This window comes from Vidua macroura, chromosome 2 (genome assembly GCF_024509145.1).
Source record: "Vidua macroura isolate BioBank_ID:100142 chromosome 2, ASM2450914v1, whole genome shotgun sequence".
NCBI classification, from domain to species: Eukaryota; Metazoa; Chordata; class Aves; order Passeriformes; family Viduidae; genus Vidua; species Vidua macroura.
In genome coordinates this window covers 49,569,638-49,593,820 of record NC_071572.1, presented here as the reverse complement: position 1 = coordinate 49,593,820, position 24,183 = coordinate 49,569,638, and the positions used below count along the sequence as shown (strand labels likewise).

At 37.0% G+C, this 24,183-nt stretch overlaps 3 long non-coding RNA genes across 3 annotated transcripts; 1 reads left to right on the top strand and 2 right to left on the bottom strand.

The window, feature by feature from the left end:
* Positions 1 to 396: 396 nt before the first annotated feature.
* Positions 397 to 4,642, bottom strand: LOC128803905 (uncharacterized). The gene is made up of 3 exons (XR_008435870.1): positions 3,866 to 4,642; positions 3,076 to 3,278; positions 397 to 494 (listed from the first exon to the last, which is right to left on the bottom strand). It is a non-coding gene; the product is annotated as an uncharacterized LOC128803905 (long non-coding RNA).
* Positions 4,643 to 10,208: 5,566 nt separating this feature from the next.
* Positions 10,209 to 17,698, bottom strand: LOC128804345 (uncharacterized). Its single transcript, XR_008436029.1, has 3 exons — positions 17,505 to 17,698; positions 16,480 to 16,586; positions 10,209 to 10,608 (listed from the first exon to the last, which is right to left on the bottom strand). It is a non-coding gene; the product is annotated as an uncharacterized LOC128804345 (long non-coding RNA).
* Positions 17,699 to 17,775: 77 nt separating this feature from the next.
* Positions 17,776 to 23,605, top strand: LOC128804346 (uncharacterized). Its single transcript, XR_008436030.1, has 3 exons — positions 17,776 to 17,816; positions 18,742 to 18,964; positions 22,605 to 23,605. It is a non-coding gene; the product is annotated as an uncharacterized LOC128804346 (long non-coding RNA).
* The last annotated feature ends 578 nt before the right edge of the window (positions 23,606 to 24,183 follow it).

Sequence of the window (24,183 nt, the reverse complement as noted above, 5' to 3'; positions counted from 1 at the left end):
TGCATTGTTGGAGATACGAAGGATCATATTCAATTCTAATGTGATTACTTATTTCGGGGAATATACCCAATGAAATCTACAGACAGTTTAACATCCATCATCCCGTCTGCTTTCCAGCACAGATTTCCTTGAACATGTTGGTCCATTGCTCATGTCCATTCATGGGCTTATACTCAGCTTGAGTTCAGCGTGGGCCATGTTCAAAGAAGCTGTGTTTTCTCTGATGTCGGAATGTCTTAAAGGGCTGATTGATGTTTGCTACCTGTGGGAGTATGTCTTGTCCACCAGAAGGGCTTCCATGATGAGTCCTGCCATGGATCAGTGATAGAGCAGAAGATCCCCTGGGGGCTAATATATAAATTGGGGATGGAGCCACTTTTATTCACCTAAATCAGAATGACTCTTTAGCCTCTTCCTTGTCATGTGGTATCCCATGCATCCATTGCATATACCAAATGCAAACAGCCTCCGTCTTCTCATAGACACGTCTGGTGCTGCAAAGGAACATGTGTATCAGGGCACAAACATGACCAAATGCCTATGTATATCTCCTCACTCAAACGGATATGCATTATTCACTTGGTGGAGTATACCTTTGGGGAGTGCACTTTCAGTCATAGGACAGAGGATGAACAAATCTCTTGGTTCCCAGCCATGCTTGAAAGCTTTAGGGAAAAATAAGAACAAGAAATAGACTGAAGACTGGAAAAAAAATTACCTGGTGAAAGATACCTTATACTCCTGATCTACACTGTAGACTAATTCCTGCAAACAAGAGGACTATAATACCATGAAACTTGCAAACAGAATGCAAATAATTGCTTCAACTCATTTTTCTTTCAGTGTTTCTCAGTAGTTGTGCACAGTTCAGCAATTCATTTTTACACACATACATAAATACAACTAGATAAATCTATGTACTCAGGTACTATTATTTAGCAGGAGAAAAACAAAATAAACTGCTAGGAACTAGAGGCAACTCCAGCTAACAATGAATATGGGGTCCTATCTGCTCCCTGTTCTGTCTTCCTGATCAATCTAAACTCAACATGTTCTCACATGGCAGGACCCACAGGAATCTCAGTGACTCAGTACCACATCATACAAGACTTAAGTGGACCTTATGGGACTCAAATCCACAGTTTTACTGACAGATATATTTTAAAAGTTATTTTAGTAGGAAGAACACTTTATGTGAAAATCTCTAAGTTAGGTAAGGCTTTCATGTGCTTCCTGATATCTGCAGTGCACCTGAATACACCTATATGTTTTAATGTATCCCTGCAGCTGCCTTGTTTTTATTTTTCAATATCCTCAGGATATATCTATACCTCTACAGAACAGAAGGCCAGGAATTCACTTCATCACTGGATCTTGATTGCCCCCATTACCCAAATCCTTGGTGATTTCCACCTTGGTCAACTCATCTCAGGCTTTCTCAACATAGTTCACTCCAGCAATTCCTTAGAAAGCATACATGTATGAGACTTCATCAAATATCTCTGTCTCCACCCTTCACAGGCTGCCAGCACTACCCCATTCAGCTTTGAAGCCTTATATGCCTCCACATTCTCTCTAGCCACACCTGTGCGCATGAAAGATTCATGCTGTGCTTCATGCCACAACAACACCTCTGTGATGAGCTGCCATGCAGTCATCACATCACTTCAGACACTTTAAAGTGAATTAAAATACAGTCACACAATGCCTCAGTAATGACTTAGCATCACCAGGGGATATCCCTGGCCAAGGGATATGTCATGCAAAAGTCAACCAAAAGCCTATTGGATTAAACACAATAGGAACAGCACACCACAAATATGGTCAGCAACAGAAGTCAAATAACTTTGTCTCTTTTTCAACATCATTAAAACAAATAGTGAACCATGTCTTATATTATTTAATTACTTTCAAAAGACTCTTAGGCATGACACTTATGGATTTTAGCAATGTATTTATCCAAATCATTAGTCTAGTTTTGATGCTATACATTCATAACAAATCATGTAAGAAGACCACAGAGGACACAGGTCTTCTGTAATATAAAGTTATTGTTAATTGTATGTTAAATATTTCAAAGATGTCCAGCAATGAAATTAAGTATTTCAATGGTAATAGGTAATTTATTTGTTCTGATGATATTTTAGTTCGACTGCATTTTAATTTCAAACTCTTGTCAGTCATCAATTTCTGTGGGATATCAACAAGATAAATAAAGCTGTTAGCTAAGTGAGAATTTACTTGTAAATCAAAATGTGTGCAATAAACTGAAGGCTTTTTCTGATTGCTACCAATCATTGTCAGTATTAGAGAAAAAGTATCAATGATGTTTGCCTCTCACAAACACTAACTAGAATTTAAATAAGGAGATAAACAATAGCTCTCAGAAAAGGAATTTTTCTACAGCAAAAGGGAGTGAACGGCAATGCTTCATCTTGGTTACTTCAAAAATAAGAATGATTTTTATCACATTTACTGGATAAAATACACCACATATTTACATTGGTGAAGAGATGGCATCTGCTATTCTTACATAGATCAATATAAATTATTCTCCACCTATTTCCCCCACATTTTTATTGGCACAGTGGTAGAATTAAAACTTCTGTGAAATAAACCACAGAAAATAATAAGAATTGCAAATGTTCAGAAAGTTGAAAACATTTGATTGCTTTGGAAAAAAAAAATCAATGCATTTGAAAAGAATAACAGGATAATCAAGCAAGTCCTGTTTTACTATTGCAGTCTAAGAGACTTTTGGACTTCCAGCAGAGAAGGCATTTATGGATCATCAATGTATTATTTGTAGAAGCAAAAGGGAAAAAAATACTTTTGTCTAGAGACAATAGTCTTGATTATGGTGTTTCTAAAGTAATAAAAGTATATGCAAGTCTAGAATATATTTTTGCCTTTTTTTCCTACAGACATCATCTTAGAATGCCAATTTACTTCTTACAAATATTATTTGAATATATCCGTTCAATAAACAGGCATCTGGCTGCTAAATCTGCCTGGCATTTTGGAGGTTCCAAATGAAGATTTTAGAATGAGTAAATATATGGTTATTATACTTACAAGATCCATAACATGCCAGTCCTCAGTCTTCATAAGATTTGTCATTTTTGAATAATTGTTTTTAAAGTGGAGGTCAGGAATTGAAGCCAGAAATAAATTGATATTGGCTATAGTTTGTAAACAAGACTCCCTTGACATGCTGACTTGACTGTCCCTGTTGTTATTTCCTTTGGCTGGCTTTTAATCTTGTTCAGTTAAAGTAACTACAGAGAAATGAAAAGGCTGATTAGGTTTGGCAAGCTATAATTGATTGTATAAATCCAACATCTTAAGAAAACAGTCTAGAGCATTCAAATTTTTTCATGTATATCTGTGAATGTAACTTTGTGTTCAGGGTATAATGTTGATCTACATGTTCAATAGATACATGAGAAATTATTAGCCTTTTGTGTCATTAGAAAGTTAATCAGAGCAGCTGTAAAATACTGTCCTCATTAAATTTATTCATCTTTGTCATAGAATCATAGAATGGTTTGGGTTGGAACGGACCTTAGAGATCATCTAGTTTCAATCATGTTGCTATGGACAGGGAATGTTCAGCTAGACCAGGTTGCTCAGAACCCCATCCAGCCTGGTCTTAAACATCTCCAGAGATAGGTAATCCACTTCTCTGGGAAACCTATTCCCACCACCCTCACAGAATTTTCTCTGAATTACTAATCTAAACCTGCTCTGTTTCAGCTTAAGGCTATTCCCTCTTGTTCCCTTACTAAATATCCTTCTGAAAAGTCCCTCTCCAGTGTTCTTGTAAGCCCCCTTTAAGTACTGTAAGGCTGCTCGAAGGTCTCACCAGAGCCATCTCTTCTCGAGGCTGAACAGCTTCAAGTTTCCCAGCCTGTCTTCCTAGGAGAGGTGTTCCAGCCCTTTTGATCATCTTCATGGCCTCCTCTGGACTCGCTCCAACAGTTCCATGTCCTTCCATGTTCCATGCTGGGACCCCGGGGCTGGATGCAGCACTGCAGGTGGGGTCTCAGCAGAGCAGAGGGGCAGAATCCCCTCCCTGGTCCTGCTGGCCACACTGCTTTGGATGCAGCCCAGGACATTTTTGGCTTTCTGGGCCATGAGCACACATTGCGGAGCTATATTGAGCTTGTCATCCACAAACACCTCCAAGTGTGTTTCAACAGGATTAGTCTCAATCCATTCTCTGCCCAGCCTGTTCTTGTGCTTGGGACCTATTGCCAAGATTTGTATAAAGAAAACCATGGGTTTGGAGCACAGAAAATAATAAAGAAAATTTCATTTTCTGTTCCTGGTCTTTTAGACCAAACTAAAACATTGAGAAAACAATGGCTCCAGGAAGTAGTGTTTCTCACTTCAACAAAAGGAAATGAAAATATCTGGATCAAACAAATGGTGATGCACACCCAGAATCCTCTTATGAGAAAAAAAGAATATACTGACTGGTACTAAGAACACCTTGCTTATCCCATTAGGATTTTAGCAATGTATTTATCGAAATCACTAGTCTAGGTTTGATGCTATACATTCATAACAAATTATATAAGAAGACCTCATAAACTATTACCTTATAATTGCTGTACAATAAAAGATACTATTATTTACCTTTATCCCCATTAAATTATGTTGGTCCTCCCAATGTCACTTTGGGCTGGGTTGAGAGTGCCAGTCTTCTTCCTTCAGAAGTGGTGAGTGTATTTTACCTTGTGTCATCACTTCCCTGAAGCATTCATTGGGAAGAGTATGATGCCCATGGTAGTAGAGCTCTTCTTCTTCAGGCTTGGTGGCCACCTGGGTTTATTTTTATACATTTTCTTAACAAGACCAGCTTTCAGCTAAAGTTTGAAATTTTTCCAGTACCATCCCTTAGCCCACTATAAGACAAAAGACTCTCAAACTGGCCCATGGCTGCAAGGTCTGATAAGATTTGACAGACCTTTGCCAAATGCAGCATTTCCAGTATGGTCTACAAGTGGTCAGGCAAAAGCCACTTGACCACTAGACAAAATATGTTCATGTTTTCATATAACAAAGTACTAGAATCTGTAGGTTTAGAAAGGATTTCTTATTACACAGGGACTTCAAAAATAATTGAGGAGACAATGATTTCTTACAGTTCAAAGGTTTGGGTTATGGAACACTAATGGAGGACTTTTTAGAGGGGCAATGGCAAAGTTTCATGCAGGCCTATTGTCTCCCTATATTTTAATATCATTACTTCTTGCATCAAATTTCCATGCTTTCCACTGATTCTGATAATTCAATGGTCTGCATCTATTTAAAGGAGCTCTCTGACATAAAGACATTTATCTGCAATGCTCCAGTGGATAACTTTAATTATACAAGACAGTGGTATTTCATAGACCTGTGATTAAACTTGCTAGCAAATTTTACACTGTAGATGTATTTTGTTATAAAATGCCAGTTTTTCAAAGTGAAATCTGTTTAAATAAAGACAGTCTTTTTGATAAAATGTTTCGGGAAAATGCTTTGACATTTAAATCCCCCATGCCCCCAAATTAGTATTTTTTTCATTAGTATATTTTCATTTAAAAAATATCTTCTTTTTTACAACTATATTGGATCATATTGAAAGAAACCACAAATTAATTATTTTACAAAGTAATGCAAAGAGCAGTGAAAATATTTTTTAAAATAAGTGTTGAGTTATATTTAATGAACAGTTTTAGACTGCTGATTCATGAACATCTGCATTTTGAGTATTTAATTCCCCTTGAGAATGGGAACTTACTGTGATAAGAAAATATTTTTCTTCCAGTATTATTCATGGGTATTCACTGGGAAATTGCAGTAAAACACCAGATATATTGTCCAACCTGTAGCTGCTGACCTTTGTCCCAAGGTTTGCCACATTAGGCCAGTTTGGGAAGCAACTCTGATCTTTAACAACCAGAGGCAGCAAGCTACACAAAATTGCTTCAAACAAAGTTCTACTCCAATTTAAGGTGCAAAACCAAAAAAATGCTCTTACTCATACATTTTTAGACAAACTAAAATTTATTCTGCACCTTTGATGAGGTATCCCATCATTCTTAGTTTCAAAATTAAAGTCTCCTACATCTCTTCAGTAATTAACATAAGTGCCAAATAATCTTTTCCCCCTGTCTGATAAAAGTCAAGTAGCTTTCTTTAAATGCCAGCAATCATCCTGCTTCCTGCTATCTCCTTCCTCACAACACATCCTGTCTCCCCTAATGCACAATGTCATTCAAGACCTCTGAATCTAGCAAAGCTACTTTGCTTTTTTTCATTCCACTGGGAGTTCTCTGGTCTACTCTCATGTCTAATCTCATGGTCTACTCTCTGGTCTAATCTCATTCTTGGAGAATGAGATTTTACTTGGTCAAAACCCTTGTTTGTCTTAGTAGGCAGAAAATTAATTTAATCTGTTCTACTGTTCTACAGAAGCATAGGCCCCATGGACCTTATGCCTCTCTGGACAGCAGCATGAAGAGGAGGAGATAGGTATCCAGAGATGATGTCTTCCTCATGGCTTGAATACATATATGAATATACATGCTCCTTTGGCTTCTCTAAAAATACTGAATTCTCACCTTGACCTGTGCTTGCCTTTTCCCATGCATTCTGTGGGTAAGGCATACAAAATGTCTTCCTGTCTGATATTTCAGAATGATACATTAATTCCCTCCCCCACCCCTTTTAATTCCAAGGGACAGAAGCCATCTGTCTTGTAGCTGTGTGCAAGACACTTGCAAAAATAGGTCCTTGCATTCCAAGCAAATGAATGTATCTCTAACACTTAAAAAGTAATTACAGTCATTATTTATCACCATCATCTTCAGTGTGAGGAAAGAAGCCTTTTGCCTTCAGGCACAAATAGATGTGGTCTAAAGCAGCAAACACTGAATATGACATTATTTAGTACAGCTCATAAGCAAAATAAATGCAAGCATCTGAGTTATGCTGATGCTATGAAGACTTAGGGCTGTCTTCTATTACATGTGTTAACCTTTCCAATAGAGTTTTATTCAAGACATATCCATTCTATAAAATACTGCACAATGCAGAAATACCTTGAACTAATATTTCTGGAAAGAGTAACTCTGGAATTTGAATTAGGGGGGAGTGATTAACCCTGGGCTAGTTTTCATCTTCTGTTTCTGTAACTGGGTGTGATACCTCTGCATATCACCAGCAGTGCTGTGCAGAAAGGCAGCGCAGTGCTGAATGACACAATGTAGGCAACAGACCAAATGCAAGCGGCACACAGCATTGTTCACAACCTGCTTAGATGGAGATGGAGAGCAGCTATTAAACCATAAGGAACACATCATTCAAAAAGCCTCTGAAAAAGGAAAAGCTAAAGAATCAGCAAAAATTGGTTTAATCACCTTTGCCAAAACTATATTCAGTCTCCAAGGTACTTGTATGCTGTAGCACACATGCTTCTTTGGCTGTGCATTTCTTTAGAATGAAAACTTTCTACAATTTGTTATAATTACTAATATTTTATTCCACATAATAAAATAGTCACATAATAAATAGTCACACCTGTGACTATTAAAACACCTTAAAAATGCAGTTTTGCAAAAATACTTTTCACTGAAGTACACTTAAACCTATTAATTTTAAAAATCTAAAATGTGATCTAATTTGTAGCTAATGTGCATCTAATATATTTTTCAAATCCTCAATATACAGAAAATACAGGGGCTTAGGGTATATAAAGAGAAAAGTATACACCACATGTGCTTTAAATTCAAAGGCCACACTAGAATACTAATTTTTTTTTTTCACTGTGAGTATTCACAGCACTTAAATTTCACTTAAATTCCTCGTGGTAAGTCAGTAAGGCAGACAGCAACTTTGAAGTCTTTTGAAGGGCTGACATAATGGCTCTTAGAGGGGAACAGGATCAAGACAGTGAATGGCAGATAATACCTCAGGAGGAACTTAAACAGTCTGAATACAACCTGCAGAGAATTTCTAAAAAGCATTCGACTAGTAACATTTTGATCACAAACGTCCAGAGTTTCCAGAGGCTTTGCAAAAATTAAAACCAATATTTCCAAAGGCACACAAAGATAATTTCACAAAACTGGAAATCAAAGAGCATGTGGTGAGAGGAAAAATCTGATGGTTTTATGAACTGTACATTTCTGGCATCAACCCTAACATGTTAATCTGATTGCTTTGTCTACAGAAACAGAAGGAAAGAGCTAAGCAGTTTTTCTTCATTTCGGTATTGCTGTTACAGATTGAAGGAATAAGCAATTCACGGAGTTCTGCGTCAAAGAAATATTCCATTGTCAGTTCCAAGAATATCTGGAACTGATTGATCACAACCAGCACTTGCCTGACACATTTAATATTGAACAGCATATAGCTAAAAAATATTTTTGATAAAACTGAGTTTCAAATTTAAAAGATACTAATAACTTTTTTGATTAAATGCTAAGGAATATATATATATATATATATATATATATATATATATTTTTTTTTTTTTTTTTTTTTACAAATAGTCTAGAAATATAAACTCCTGGAAACGGAAGCACTTACTTGAAGCAGATTTTTGGCTTAGCTTTCATCAGTTCCATGGAATTTTCCATTATATGACTTGCTGAAAGATGCATGATATAATCTGAATGACTGGTGATTGATGTGTCCCAGGGAGCACAATCTTAACTGTTCCATATGAAATAGATGTCTATCTATCAGGGACAGACATAGTCCAGCAATTTCCCAACCAGCCAAAAGTCTGGGATAGTATTAGAAAGGTGAATTCTTAACTTACTGAACTTTTTTTTTTATTTTTAATACAGGATTCCCAGTGGTAACAAAAGCCCTCACAAAGATTCTTACTAAAGTTTGACGTAATCATTCCTTGACACTTCTGCTTCCACAATGTTTAAAAGAAAAAATGGACAGCTGAAAAAAAGTAATTAATATTATTTTTCTTTCCAAAATTAACTAAAAAGGTATAAGAAGAAAACATCCAAGGTAGTTTTTAGGGAAGAATATCAAATACTTAAAACCTGAGAGTTTGACACTGGCCACCTAAACTAAGCAAAGGACTGTGCTCTTCAGTAAGCACCTAGCAAGTTTGTACAATGAGGTAAAACACCATTTCTTTCTTCTAGTTTCTCTCTTTGACGAATAATTTTCCTGATCAGTCATGTTTGTATTGCATTTCCCATCCCAAGAAATGCCAACATACATCATAAAACAAGACCATATGCTACCAAAATATAACATATGAATCTGTTTTGGAAACAAACATTGCTCTTCTGCAGTGAAAGACTGAGATCCAATTCACATTACAGTTTTCCAGGTGTTAGTTTTTAAGCTCAAACATGGAAGAGATATACCCAGTAACCAGTTTACTTGTGCCCAGTCTATGGAACTCCTATGTCAAAGCTCCATGGCTTAGCCTGCTTCCTTGGGGAGGGTGGTATTAATCTGCCAGCAGGAAATAGTTCCTCCTGTCTGCTTACAGCAATTCTCCACGATGGGCTTGGCGAGGACGGTGTGTGCAATGGAGCTCAGCCCTATGCATGGAAAGTTCCAGTCCTGAAGTAACTGATGTTATAAGTTGTGAGCTAGTGACATTTTGAGAAGCACAAGGAGAGAATCAGAGCAAAAGCTGGAATTCAGTAGAAGCTGCTCTTCCTGTAGAGGATATTGTCTATTTGCATTACAAAATAGACTTCTTACAAATACATTGTTCTACTGACCATAATAAAGAAAAATGCAGAGATTGACAGGTATAGAGTATCACAATGTCATTATTAAACTCAAAACTGACAGAGTTATTAGAAGTAAAATGCGAATTTTTTACCTGAGAGGAAAAGCTATGTTAAAATCTTTGTCACTGACTGTTTTTAAAATTGAGACTGCCTTCATGTTTATCTAAAAGATGTGCTCAAGTTCCAGTAGGAATTAATTCAAAATGTTATAGGCTCTTTTACAAAGGTCAGATCCCGTAATTGCAAATCTTTTATTACAATCAGTTAATCTTCTAATTCAATTTCATGCTATGCATTTCATATAAGATCTTGAATCCAAAGAACAGAGTCACAAATGAGTGATTTTAGATTCCTATAAAGACTAGAAGAAAACTGAAGGGTCAGAAAGACAGTAAAAACATAAGTTGAAATAAAAAAAATGAAAATATGACAAAATTATTAAGCCAATAAATAATATTCGTTCTATTTTTCAATTAGCAGACTGCTAACACTGAGTTATGTAGAACCAAACTTTCCTCTTCAGGTGAGCACCTTACACACTCTGCTACCCTGTTTGCATAGTGGGGCTTTTTGGGGTGCATAGTCCTGGGCTTTGCATTTGAGGCTTCAAAATAATTCTGTTTTCATGGGAAAAGAGGAATTTGATCCATCTTCTGCTCTTTGGACAATTTGACAGGCGTTATACTTGGTGTCACTGCTTCCTTCTTTCAAGTAGAGGAGGAGATCAAATTATTCAAGAGATGGTCCTTGACTTCTCCTTCCATTTATTTTTTGAATGACAGCTCTCTTGGCCTCTGTTTTTTGTAAAGGACACTGATGATGGTCAGGTATGTTCTGACTCCTGTTAGAATGAATGAGAGAGCAGCAAACATTCTAAAAGATAGCATATTAATTAAGCCAGATACATGCTCAGGCTGTTGCAAACAAAGAATTAGAAACTATTAATAAAATAAATAATCATTAATTTTGTTTAAAAATTGGGTCTGCAATCATGCAAATGGCTGAAATGTCTTCTCTACATCCACACTGCACTAAGTATAGTTCGGATGGAGTTAATTTTCTTCACAGCTGTATGGTTTTTGACTGGTGACCAAGAAAGTGCTTACAGCACATCTGTGTTTTAGCTATTTAGTGTCAAGGCCATCCCAGTTTCTCACTGTGCTGCCCCAGAGAGGAGGCTGAGGTGGGCAAAGATTGACAGAGTCAAGGAGATTTGGTCAGTCAAGAGAGCTGACCCCAACTGACCAGAGGGATGCTTCCTGAATTCCATAACATGCTCAGCAATAAAATGGAGAGGGAATAACCATTGCCTGGGGACTGTCAGGGCATTGCTTTGATGTTGGTTGTGGATGGTTTTTAGCATGACTTCTTTTCTTTTCTTCCTCCCTCCATCCCTCCCCTTTGCTTACTAGAGTGTTTATCTCAACCCAAGAGTTTTTTTCTCACTTTTATCCTCCCTCAGCCTGCTTGGGAAGGATTGAGAGTGACTGAATGGGGTCTGAGTTGACAGCTGGGGTCAGCCCACCACAGACACAGCATTCAAACTTGTGTCAATATTGTCACATCTACCCCTAAGTTGTAATGGAAACAAAGTTTGGCAAACATTTTGAAAACTGTGTTTCTCAATTGTAAAATCTTATAATATGAACAATGCGTTCATATGAGTAACATATGTTTGCTAAATTCTTACTGATGTACTGTTCACATTTCCAGATGGGAGAAAAACTAGCCAGAATTTTTGGAAACAAAATTCAAAATTAAATAGCATTTGGTCACCTTTACTAGGAGGTTCTTAAAGGACAGGAAAAGCTTGATTTATTCTAAAGATTCATGAAGATTACAGACTCACAGAACATTATTAAATTAAATAAATGTGCACAGGATGTCTGTCCAATGACCAATATAATTTTCAAAACAATTTTTAGATGGAAATTCTTTTTTTTTTGCCTGAGTATTTTTAATACACAGAATTACTGAAAGAACTATGGAAACACAAGTGTTCGTAGTGTTTAGAGTATATCAAATATCAAGTGCTTAGAGTACATCAAATTACAGCATCTGTAGCCAAGATCTGGTATGAACTATAAAAAAGTTATGCATCAATGTTGCAGTTTGAAAAGAATATGCTCAGAATGGCAAAATTTAATACCAGTAAAAGTTAAAAATGTAAAAACAAAGGATGGGACCAATTTCAACGCTTTCTACTTGCATGAATGCGTGGGCAAGAGATACTGAACATAGTTTTTTAACAAGAAATGTAATCTTTATATGAAACATGCATGTGAAAGGATACATGCAAATTTTTTGAAACATTATTCATTTCACTATTCTGAACTATGAATTACATATTTTCAATGACTTCTGCCTAATTCGACCAAACCATTTTAATTTTTCCTACTTTTTGAATTGTCACTGTATTCTATGGCAATATAGAAGTGAGTCAGTAAAATAAAATCTTGGCATGAGCAAAATCCACTAATTCATATTTTCTAAAATAGCTTCATAATAACCTTACAAGTTCCATCTCTTTTTATACCCATTAAAGTACTTTTTGTGAATAAACCCCACAGATTTAGAGTCCATAATTCAGTCAAATAACATAATTGCATATAATATCCTTGGGTGAGGATGAAAGCTTACTTTAGGTATGTTCATAGTAATTTTAGACTAATCTGAGCAAGGAGAAGCTTAGTCTTTTTCAGTGTGATCATTGCCCATGTTGAACAAATAACAATACTTTAATTTTGGAAATGTCTGGAAACACCTCCATTTTGATAGTACTTGTTTTCTTCATTATAGTCTCTTTTTTTTCCTTTTTTTTTTCTCAGTGAATAGAAACAAATGCCCAAGTCCGACATTGCAGAGAACATTTTCACATTGCAGCTCTCATTAACTAAGTCTCCTTTCACAAACACCACTATGTATGAATGAAGGAAGCAAAAAGTAAACCTTTCCCTTTCTCTGGAAAACACACAGATTTCTCAAGGAGAAGAGGGAAGCACTGAAGAATCTATGAAATTCACCACATCAAAACCAAGACTTGCACTGGCCTAGCTTCTTCTAAATGTCAAGGGGAAAAAAAAAAGGAAAAATAAAATCTGATAAATTCCCAAAACACTAATCAGTATAAATTCAACATCCACACCTCTATCTCCAAACACTTTCTCTGAAAACAAAAGAAACCCATAGGACAACAATAAGAATACCATCAAAACCTGTTTCTACCATAGTCATTCAGGTTTCTCCAAATTCTCTTTTCATCCAGAATGAAAGCATTTCCTTTAAGGGAAATTCACTAACCACTTTAATTGGTCATGAATTATAACTCAAACATATCTGGATCCTTATACTCTTTGCATGACCACTACAACTTATTGTGTGGTTGTTCCCAAGTCCCTGATATCTCCCTTAAACTAGATAGAAAAGAAGTGTAATCAAAACAGTATACCTATCCACTGTATAATATACAGCTGTTCTAAGTCAGTATTTTCATCCCATATATTTGTGAATACCCACAAATAATGCTGTGTGGATTTTAATAAACTGCATTTATGCAGTAAATTACAGTGTTTTCTAGGAATAAGCTATACCAGTATAGGATGTCTTATTATAATTATTAATTAAGGGTGGGTTATGGTTTTATTTTGGGGGATAGAGGTTTTATTTTTTCCTCCTTTTTTAGTTTGCTACATTTGGAGTGAGACTATTAGACCTTGTGAAGTATGTCTGGAAATTTCACTGGGTCCCAGGGCTCAGGTGCTTTGGTACTCTGCTTTGGTAACTCATCTGTCAGGTAGGCTCCTACAGCCAAAAGCAATGAGGAGCTGTGAGAACCTGACCTGCCCCTGAAATCTGCCTGGGTCATTTGTGTAAAAAACACATCTGATGACAGTCCTTGGTCTGTTTGCATTTTGCTCATACCAGTGTGAAACAGAGGAAAACCTGCTGAGTTTGACAAGCCTTTCAAAAGAGACTCTGGGCCCCTACAAAAAGATCAGGATGTGGAAGATCTAGGTTGAAAAATCTCTGCAAAAGTAAGGCTTGCCTCTCTGAATGAAGCACCATCAATTCAGGTATACCTCTGATGACTTGATCTCCCTTTGGGCTACAGCATTTCACCTTATGCATTAAAATTTCTATTCTGGGCCAGAATGGCAGCAAAGTATTACAATTTCTACTCTACTCCTGAATCCCCTAAACTGCCAGTTATACAGCAGCTTTCCCCCAGCTAATTTTTTAATTGATACCCAGTGTTGACTCTGTGTACTAAGGGCACACAATCCAGGCTTTTGACTCTGAAATTTCATTTTTTAATATCTCTGTGTCTATTTTGTCCTTTTCTAAAATGCACTAACCCATATACATCAAGAGGGAAGCATAGAAAATTAATTTCTTGTATTGATATGGGAAAAAAAAACAGTTTTAAATGTCTCACTTTCTAACCTTGCTGGAATTCACCAGTTCTTTATATATCAGGAGAGAGTAATTGCAACAATTCCTCTACAGTTTATTTTTTCTGAGAAATGTTATGGATTGATTCTTTACTTAAATGATGCTTTTTAGATTGGATTCATGCAGAGATTTTAAGTGCTTTTAATAATTTATATTGTTTGGTCCCAAATCTCTGTTTATCTGTACTATATTTCATGCATGTTTTAGACAGGATTACACTAAAATGGTGCTCAGCAGAGAAACACAGGGGAAATTGAGTGGCTTACAGTGTTCTTCTCAAGTGAAAGAAGAACCTTGAAGTTTATCATATCTGACACTCTATTATATAGAGGCAACATCTGTAGGCAAGAATCCATGGACAATGTTATACAGCATTGCATTAGGAAAGAAATTATCCAGAATGAGCTGTTTGACCAAAAATTGGAAATTAAAGATAAAAGCCCAAGAAAAGTTTTCTTTACTTGCAGTTGTGTTTACTTTTATTCTAGTCTATTACAGTATGCACAGGAAACAAACTCTTACTCTGAAAGTCCTAAACCTATCAGTGTTTAAGAGGCATATGACAATGTCCTTAGTAACATGCTTTGATTTTTGGTCAGCCCTGAAGTGGTCAGAAAGTTGGACTTGATGATTATTATACTTAGGAAAAAAAATTAGATGTTCATCTAAGCAAGAGTTGAGTAATTTTTGTCATTTCAAATTTGCCAATAAAATGAGCTTTGAGCAAAGGTGAGAGGGTAGTTTTCTGTATGCATTTCATGTGATTATTTCAGTCCGGGGTGCTGAGGCTTTTTGGTTTTTATCTTGTTTCTTCTTTTTCTTTTCCCAAGAACATGACAGGATAAGGTCTTTTATAAAAATTAGCCTACTCCAGCCAGTTTTTATCATCTGAACCTATAATTAATGTTCTTCAAACACTGGCCCTTATCTGCTGCCTTAAAAGAACCTTGTCTGTGAGGGAGCCAGAAACACAGTCTAATTTAAACTATCAAAGATGAAAAGGAAAAATAACTTATTCTTCCTTTTACACAGGTGATGAGGAGCTTCAGTCTTTGAAAGAGAAAATGTCAGTGTCCTGTGCCAGTGTGATGCTAAATAAAGTGGATGATGAAGATTGATTCATTAGAAATGTTCTGCCCTTTGTCAAATAAGGAAAATTGAAGGTCTTGTTTTCTATTTTTTTTAATAATAACTGACTAGAGATGATAACAGATGTCAGCAAATGAAGAAATATTTGAATTAAAAAACAAGTCCTTGACATTCATTTAACTTATCCAATATGAAACAATAAATAAAACAAGGAGACTCCTTCTGCAGTTTGAAAAACCTAGTTGTACTGAGCGACTAAGGGTGGATTTCACTCTACATAATCTCTATCACCTTGGCTGGACAGAGTGCCTTGGCCCACCCTGCCCAGGGGCTCATGGGCAGTTGACACTTCCAGGGAACAAGTTAGCCATCCTGTCTGTCTGTGCCAATGTCTATTGACTGATTTGTTCAAGTGCTTCCTTGACTACATAGGCACCCAATATTTTAGACAGTCAACATCCTTATGCAGGGGCTAGTTTGGAAAGTAGGAATGACTTCTCCTCTACTATTTTTGTATCTTCTCCAATGATGACAAAATGCAGCTAACACAAATGGAAAGGAATTTCTCAGCCTATATTTTGCTTAGGCCATTGTTGAATTATCCTTTAATGTCTCTGCCAGCTCCATAATTACTCATAATCAGAACTGACACTGTCTCGGTTGTTCCTAAAAGATGAGAATTTAAAAAAAAAAAAAAAAAGAGTGATTTTTTTTTCATTATTACTATATATCAGGGGGAAAGAGTATAAAGACTTTTTCCATTGAAGTCTGTAAAAGTAATTGAAAAGGATAAACCTGAGTGACTTTACTACTTTACTACTTTACTACTTCTTCCTTTTCTTAGAAAGTGAAAGTATCTAAAAACAAAATAAAGTTTAAATCTATACACCTCAAAAAAATGCAATTATATTTCAATTATCCCCTGGAAATTGTACTGAAAAGAACATGTTCATTCTGCTGCCCTTGGCTCTAAAAGAAACAGAATAATGAGAAGTCTTGGCATTTGTTGTACAGAAAGGTAAGTGGCAAAGCCATTTTCATTCTAAAATAATAATTCTTGTTCTTTGTTTATTTTAAGATTAATGGATATTTCATTTTCCTCCTTTATCATTGCTACTAGAACTGAGCCTCTTTTTCCATTTGTTTTAAGGTCCTTAGTGAGGTCATTTACCTTCTAAGCAGCAGTTTCACTTCCAGTCACCCCACATGAGACTCTTGCCCCAGTTTCTCTACCTTCATAGCAAGTAATGGTCCCAATGCAAGGTCTGCTTCAGCACTCTGTGTTGACAGAAAAGAAGATTAGTAACAATTTTCACAGATTGTTTCCTATTTAAATATTTGTTTGAGATAGGGAAAACCTTGATTTAACAGTAATGGTTCACTGTTGTGCCATTCAGTCAATTTCTCATCAATCTTTTTTTACATTCTGCAGTGTGGAATATCATAGAAAAGGTCTGAAGAAAACAAGCCAGAGAGTCACGAACTGCAGGATTCACAAGGACTGCTATTTCTAACCTAAAAAAACCTCTCTGTGGTATCCTAAAGAAGACATTTTAGTTGCACCTTGTGCTATTTTTGGTTGGGATGGCATCAATTGTCTTCACAGTGGCTTATATGGGTCCGTGTTTAGGATTTGTGCTGAACAAAACAACAGGGTTGATGTTATAGAGATTCTTCTGTTATTGCTGAGCAGGACTTACACAGAGCCAAGGCCTTTTCTGCTTTTTGTACTGCCACACTGGTGAGGGAATTGGGGGTGCATGGGAGGAGACACAGCCAGGACACAATCAGATCCAAGGGATATTCCAGACCATATGACACCATGCTCAGAATATCAAGTGGGGGGAAGGAGGAAGGGGGAGAAAATTTGGAGTGATGGTGTTTGTCTTCTCAAGTAACCATTACATGTGATGGGAACCTGCTCTCCTGGAGATGGCTGAACACCTGCCTGTCTGTGGAAAGGAGTGAATGAATTCCTTGTTTTGCTTTGCTTGTTTGCACAGCTTTTGCTTTCCCTATTAAACTGTCTTTATCCCTGTCCAAAATTTTTCTCACTTTACCCTTCCAGTTCTCTCCCTGATCTTGCTGGAGGGGGAGTAAACAAGACTGGAAGAACACCACTGGTGACACGGTGCCAGCTGAATGTAACTCCATTCACCACCACTCTCCAAGCCTGGCCCTGCAGGCGTTTTTTACCCAGAAACTGATTTCCTTCCTGAAGAACGCCCAGCCTTCCTGGACTGCTTTACCCTTCAGGACTGCCTCCCGAGAGACTCTGGCAACCAGGCCTTGAAAAAGGGGGAAGAAAGGAAATGGGAGAACAGAGTAGACAAAAGTGGAGACAAAAAAGGGAATAGTAAGAAGAAGTAAATGTAGAAGGAAGGAGAGAGGTGAGGAGGTCTTTGTTGGGATTCCATCCTCAGTGACAACAGAGGGACAGGTCACAATGGGACGATCACCGGAGCATGGCAGAGCAGGCAGGGCTGTGGTAGCGCAGACTGGGCAGGGGTGAGTGCCAGAGTATGTGGTGGAGGCTCAGCTGGACAAGGGCCGGGGTAGAAATTCCAGCTCCTGGGCCAGAGGGTGTCCAGCCCAGGCAGGACACAGTGCCACCCAACTCCCTCACCCCCTTTCCTACCTGTTCCCAGGTCCTTGGCACTCCTGCCCCCACTCCCTCTGCCTCCAGCTCCCTCCTGCCCAGCCCCATTGAGCCCCCCTCTCTCCTGTCTCCTGCTTTTCATCCATGGGGATTCCTTCTCAGCAAGGCTAATCTTAATGACTTCTCCTAATCTGTACTCCTTTCTGGGGAAGCCCCAGCTCAAGTGCTGCACCTTGCACTTTGGGCTTGTTGAACATCATAAGGTTCCCACAGACTCTCTCCTTAAGTTTGCCTAAAAAAACCCCTGGAATCCATGAACATTGTGGAACAGCCATGCTCAGAGGTGCTTGAAAATGCCTGAGCTGGTTCAGCTGATACCCTCTGCTCTTGGCATCAGAAGTAGACCCACTTTAAGTGGCTTCACCAAATCTTTATGCAACCAGATGATGGAGCCGCTGAATTGCTGTGTTTCAGCAGCCCACAGTGATATGAAGTGGAGGAGAGGAGCAGCTGACTTCACACATAATTTTGTTAGCAATGCAGCACTAAATGAGGACTGAAGAGAGTACTCATCAGATCTTATGAAGCATTGTTGTAGTGGTTTTCAACAGCTTATTCTTTCTTTTCAAATATTTTCTCAGTCTCTTGTACTTGATGCTTGTGTGTAAGAATAGCTCCTAAGGGCAGCCTGTCCTAAAACATCCATCAAATGTAGTTCCTGTATCAGTGGGAACACTGCAGCTTCCCCCATAGCTTAGTTTTGGAAGGTTTTGCCAGGGCTCAAGATGATTCCTTCATCAGGAAAATTAAATCCAGCCCTTTTCCTTCTAACAGACTTGGCAGAAGAATTGGAGCTAGAACTATTAAATGGAAAAGCAATGGAAAGGCACGCAGTGTCCGAAGCAGAGAGAAAGCTATAAAAGAGCACCAATGAAAAGCACACCAGAAACTTAGAAAAAAATCCCAAAACCTGCCAAACTCACAGAAAGGTTGGCTAGAAGATTTCCACACAGAAATGTAGCTGAGACACCATTGCTGTTACTAAATGCAATATAAGGTAATGAATGATATCAGCAAAATTGAAACCCACATATAAATATTAAGTCACTAGCCTCAATATAAAGTTTATGCACATTGATTCTTAAAAATACTAAGTATTATTAGTTACCAAATCTTGAGCTTTTCATTCATATAAATATAACATAACATTACAAACACTCTGTGAAACTTTCTATTCCCTGTGGACCAAGGACATCAACTCTTATGACAATACCCACAGTTATAGGAAGATTTAGTCAGTCACCAAACCACACTTTTCAATCAGAATTCAATTCACTTTTTTCCCTTGTCAAATGTGTTAAATTCACCTGTGTTTATTTTGTTTCCATGCGCTTGGGGTTCTTTAAAATAATTTTTAAAAATATATTCTAAAATACATGTATGGCAATTACTTCATTCAACAAGAAGAAAAAAAAATCAATCAGTTGTACTACCTTGCAAACATATGAAATTTTAAATACAAATCCCATTGCTCTTTTTTTTTCAGTTAACTTTAAAGAATATAGTTTGACTTACTGGAGAATCAGGAATAATTTAATGCTTTTCAGAGCCACATCACTGTCACTGGCTTAAGGGGAGTGTGAATGTAATTTTAAGCCCTCTTTATCTGAGAGAATAGTGTAGTGTCCTAGATTTGATAAGTTATTTATTATAAGAAAAGGGTATTCAGCTCATATATTTGACTTCTGAAAGTCCACATCAAGCTTCTCCCTGCTGTTAGCATGTAATCAGTGTAAAACATTACTCTGCAGTTTCCCACTGGGGTAGTGTTTATTGCTTGTACTATCTAAGGGATTTCCAGGAGTGGCAGGCAGGAAGCTGCTGGTAGCTTCAGGGCTCCAGTCAGATGCCAAACAAAGCCAGTTTGCAGGAACTTTTTCAATAGTGTCTCCTTTTATGGAGTCTCAATGATCTAACTATCAATGAGGAATCTATTTTTATCCAGGAAACTTTTCTCAAATAACTGAACCCTTTGAATAGCATTACAGAGGGCAGATTTCTAATAATTCTTCTTTCAGGGATTTTTTTTTTTTCTTTTCCCCTTTTCTTGTTACCCTGGTAATGATCACCAGACAATAGGAACCCAGAATTCAATCTGATTTATGCTGACTTACAAGATATCAGAATGATGGCTGTAAGCCTTGCTGCATGTAAGTGTCCTATTGACTTCACTGAAAGCAGTGATGTACCTGCAGAGGAACTCACACTCTGGGGTTAAACTCATGGAGTGCATTCACCCTATGTAGTTAAAGGGCCAAGGAGAAACTTGAGCATTAAATCCCTGCCTGTCCCCAGTATTGGGGGCTGCTCTGTCACATAAAGGATACCACAAAATGAATATATTTAAAGAAGGCAGTTGGTGAGATTGTGTTATGTACAGTTCTTTCAAGGGATCTAGAAAATAATTTTCTGGAAAAGAACAAGGAAAGAACGTCAAAAGAGTTGGGAGCAATTGCAGTAAATGTGATACGGAAAATCTTAATCAAACAGAAAATTAGGGAAATTCCCATCTTTGCCAATCCTGCTGAAAATCCTTGTCAAAACCATCTTATGAATCTAGACTGCCATCTAGGCTTTATGAAGATCCAACTTTCTTGCAGCTTCAAGAAAAAAATGGCCTAGAAGGCCTTTACTATTCTACTATTCTACTATTCTATAATAGAGTCCAATCTGCTAATGGTTTTAAATATATCGTTCCTGAATTAAGCTATGGAAGACAGATTGCACTTAAAAAGTGTCCTTTCATTTTTTTGATCTACAAACTCAGAAGTGGAAGACAAGTAGCCTCCATTTTAGTATAAGTTTTTTTTGAAGCTATTTTGCATACTTCCCATACTGTTAATATTTCCTCTGATAAGCCTTCGGCTTTTTACTTGAAATACTCTATATCGCCAGTGCAGCATTTAACTTAGAAGTTTTACTTTGTACAGCTGCAAAACAGAAAGGAAAGGCTGCAGTTTGTTTGCTTTCTTAGACCTCTCTTAAAGGAAAAAGATACATTATCTGCATGTTTAAGTCAATCCAAATTCAGGTGGACAGCTGAGATTCCCACTTAGGAATGTAGCTGTTCAATGCTTTATTTACTGTCAATAGAAAGAGACAAGCATGTAAGAGAGATTTAGTTCACCAAAGTATTGAATTCCCCTATTAAGCACCATGATGACAACCTTGGCAAGGTGTGTGAGTTTGAGATAGGCATCCAAGTCCCCAAACCCCTATGAATCACAGTGAAATGTAGCTCATTTCATTTTATTTAGGGAAGATGGGATACAGAATGCCACTGCAATCAGTGTCACTTCAAGTGTTCACATGAAAGATAGGCATGATTACTCATGCTTCTACATTATACCATTCTGTAAATTACTCTTACTTGAAACTGAATATTATGAATTTGAAATGTAATTGTTTATAACAAACAAAGGATCATATTCTTCCAGGCCTAAAGAAAGCTGAATTACTATGTTAAGTAATATTGTCACCATATCACTTCATATTAAAAATAATTACTCTAGCTGAGGTAGGAACAAAAGAACATTAAATACTATGACTATATAATCATACCACACTTTTTGGAAAAAAAATGTGCGCTGTCATAAGTTTTAGAGGCTGAATCTTTTCATAATGTTGAGGAACCTACAAGATATAAAAAGCCTATACCCCCAAATAATTACTACATTTGAGCATTTTGACTGTGGAAAAAAAATTAAATATAGTTACAACTGCCAACTGAAGCAAGAAAATGAGTAAACTTTGATCAGAATTTCAACAATTTTAGTTAAGGATGGGACTCTTATTAAAATGAGACATCATAATGTGCTTTGTATTGACCTTTCTACCTTTTTGTAGTTGAGTCTTTTTCAATTTGTCATAAATAAATATTACAATTTTTTACTAGCCACCAAGTCATGAGGTAAGGAAGGAGATACTTTGCATAAAGAAATGCTCGTGGGTGGATTGTATCATTTATATTTTTCTGCAGAGCCATAACACTCCTGGATTGTGCGTTGAAGAAGTGCAATGAGATTAATGTCCAGTGAGTTACAAAAATAAAAAAATAATTTCCAAACACCAGAAGAAGATGGGAAGACCAGGAGAAAATAAAAAGTCATCTAAAAACAGTGTCACATCATGCAGCTAGTCAGAAATCTCTGAAATGCCTCTGAATTATTCTCAGCCTGTGCCCAGCTGCCATAACAACAAAACCAATCTCTTCATTAAGAAAATTACTGTGATTGATAGAGGATGACAGAGATATTTTGATGTTCTCAAAAGCTAATACCATTTCCCTAAGTTAAAAAAAAAGCCTAAAGAAAGCTATCTCCAAATTTTCTCAACTGAGCAGAGGATGCAATGACAAGGTGAATCTTCAAAAAATGTTTCTAAAGTTTTATTTAGAAGGTTATTATCATATGTATGAAGCTAAACAAAAACCCTGTACTAGAAACACATTGCAAAGTTAAGCTGAAATCATAGCGATGGTTCAGTTGATCACACAGACATTTAGGCAGCTCAGGCACCTAATTTAGGAATCTCCCTGGGATCTTTATGGAGTCAGTAGAGGCATCTTCAGAGGGTGACCCAGATATTTAGTCAGCTGAGTAAGACAAGTCCTATGTTTGTCTGTACCTCTCTTTCAGCTACAGAAGACCCTTGTATGTTCACCTACCTTCTAAGACTCTGTGATTCTGGTGAGATCTCTGCTTGACATAATTTCATTTGCAACACCTCTCATTCTACATGCACTGTGTGACATTCTTATCAACAAATGTCATTGCCTGTTAGCCAGGCAATGGTGACTCACTCATGTTGGAAGGAGCATAAAATTCCCACTGAAAGGATGATGCTCCAGACTAACCCTTTCTGGGCCAGATCTCAAAGAGATTACAATATATCCAAAAAGGTAATTGATTCAGGGCATGCAGAGAGTGTTTAATATGATTTCCCATCCCTTGTCAGTTCCAAAACCTGTATCTCTAGAAAACACTGACACACCCTATATCTACTTATGCTTTCCTGCAGACCAACACTCTGGAAACAGCCTTTCTGCTAACCAAGTCATTCCTCACTTCCACGCAACCCCCAGGAATCCACATCGTTCTCTGCCCTTTCTGAGTTTCCTTACAAATGTCCAGGCTGACAAGAAAGAAAAAGAACTTTGAATGGAATTTGTTAACCACTGGAATTTTAGCCCTTGAGGAAATGTAAGACAGGTTTTTGTTTAGTTTTTCAAATAGCACAGCCCTAAATAACATATCTTTCTGAATATCAAAGCACCATCTCTCTGTGCGTCTGACATTTTGTCGAACCACTGGTAATTTCATCAGTGTTCATCCCTTCCCTATGTTATACCTTTCTGACCCTTGTCATGCTGCCTCCTTAGAAATGAGCCAGCTTCAGCTTCTCTTGATCTTTGACCCTTGGAACATGTCTTGCAGCACATTTTTATCTTTTACATTGCTGGGCAAAAAATTGGAAGTCAGGCATTAACTGGTTAATGACAGTTCATTCAAAATTTTCCAGAGCTGGTCCCACAGACTTGCTGTGCATTTTGGCAGGGCTTTTTGTTCCAACATTGAATACAGCCTCTACAAGATTAGGATGTGTCCTCCTCAGTTACAGCTGGCAGAAGTCTACTTGCATTGTGTGTCTTATCATTTATTACCTTCAAAAATCACATTCTGTTTTTTGATTTAATAAAATTACTCAAGATCAGCTATGTCTCTGTTTTGATTTCTCATTGTGGAGAAGGCCAAACTATAATAATTTCTTCTTTCTGAGTTCTATAAAACTCAGATTAGGTTTTGCATTTTTGGGGGTTTTTTTTGGTTTTTTTTTTTGTATTTTAGCAAGTACACCTTTAAGCTAAAATGGCTAAAGAATGATAAAACAATCATTGCATCACATGTAAATTTTTAGTATAAATTAATCTTTCCAATACTATATCTCTTCAAATAATTTTTAAAAATTAAATGTCCTATCAAAATGGCTCCTATAAGAACTGCTAGTCTTCTGCCAATTAAACCCTGTACATAAATGTGCTAATGAAATTGTGCAAGTGAGACAGGAATAGTAACTATTTTAAGCACGATGCACACTGTGAAGCTATTTCTGACGTTGCACATTGTATACATTTAGTTATCCTTGACTAAAAATGGGAAAAATAAGCTTTCTATTTTCACTGTTCATGCAAACATATTGCTTACACTAATGAATAAT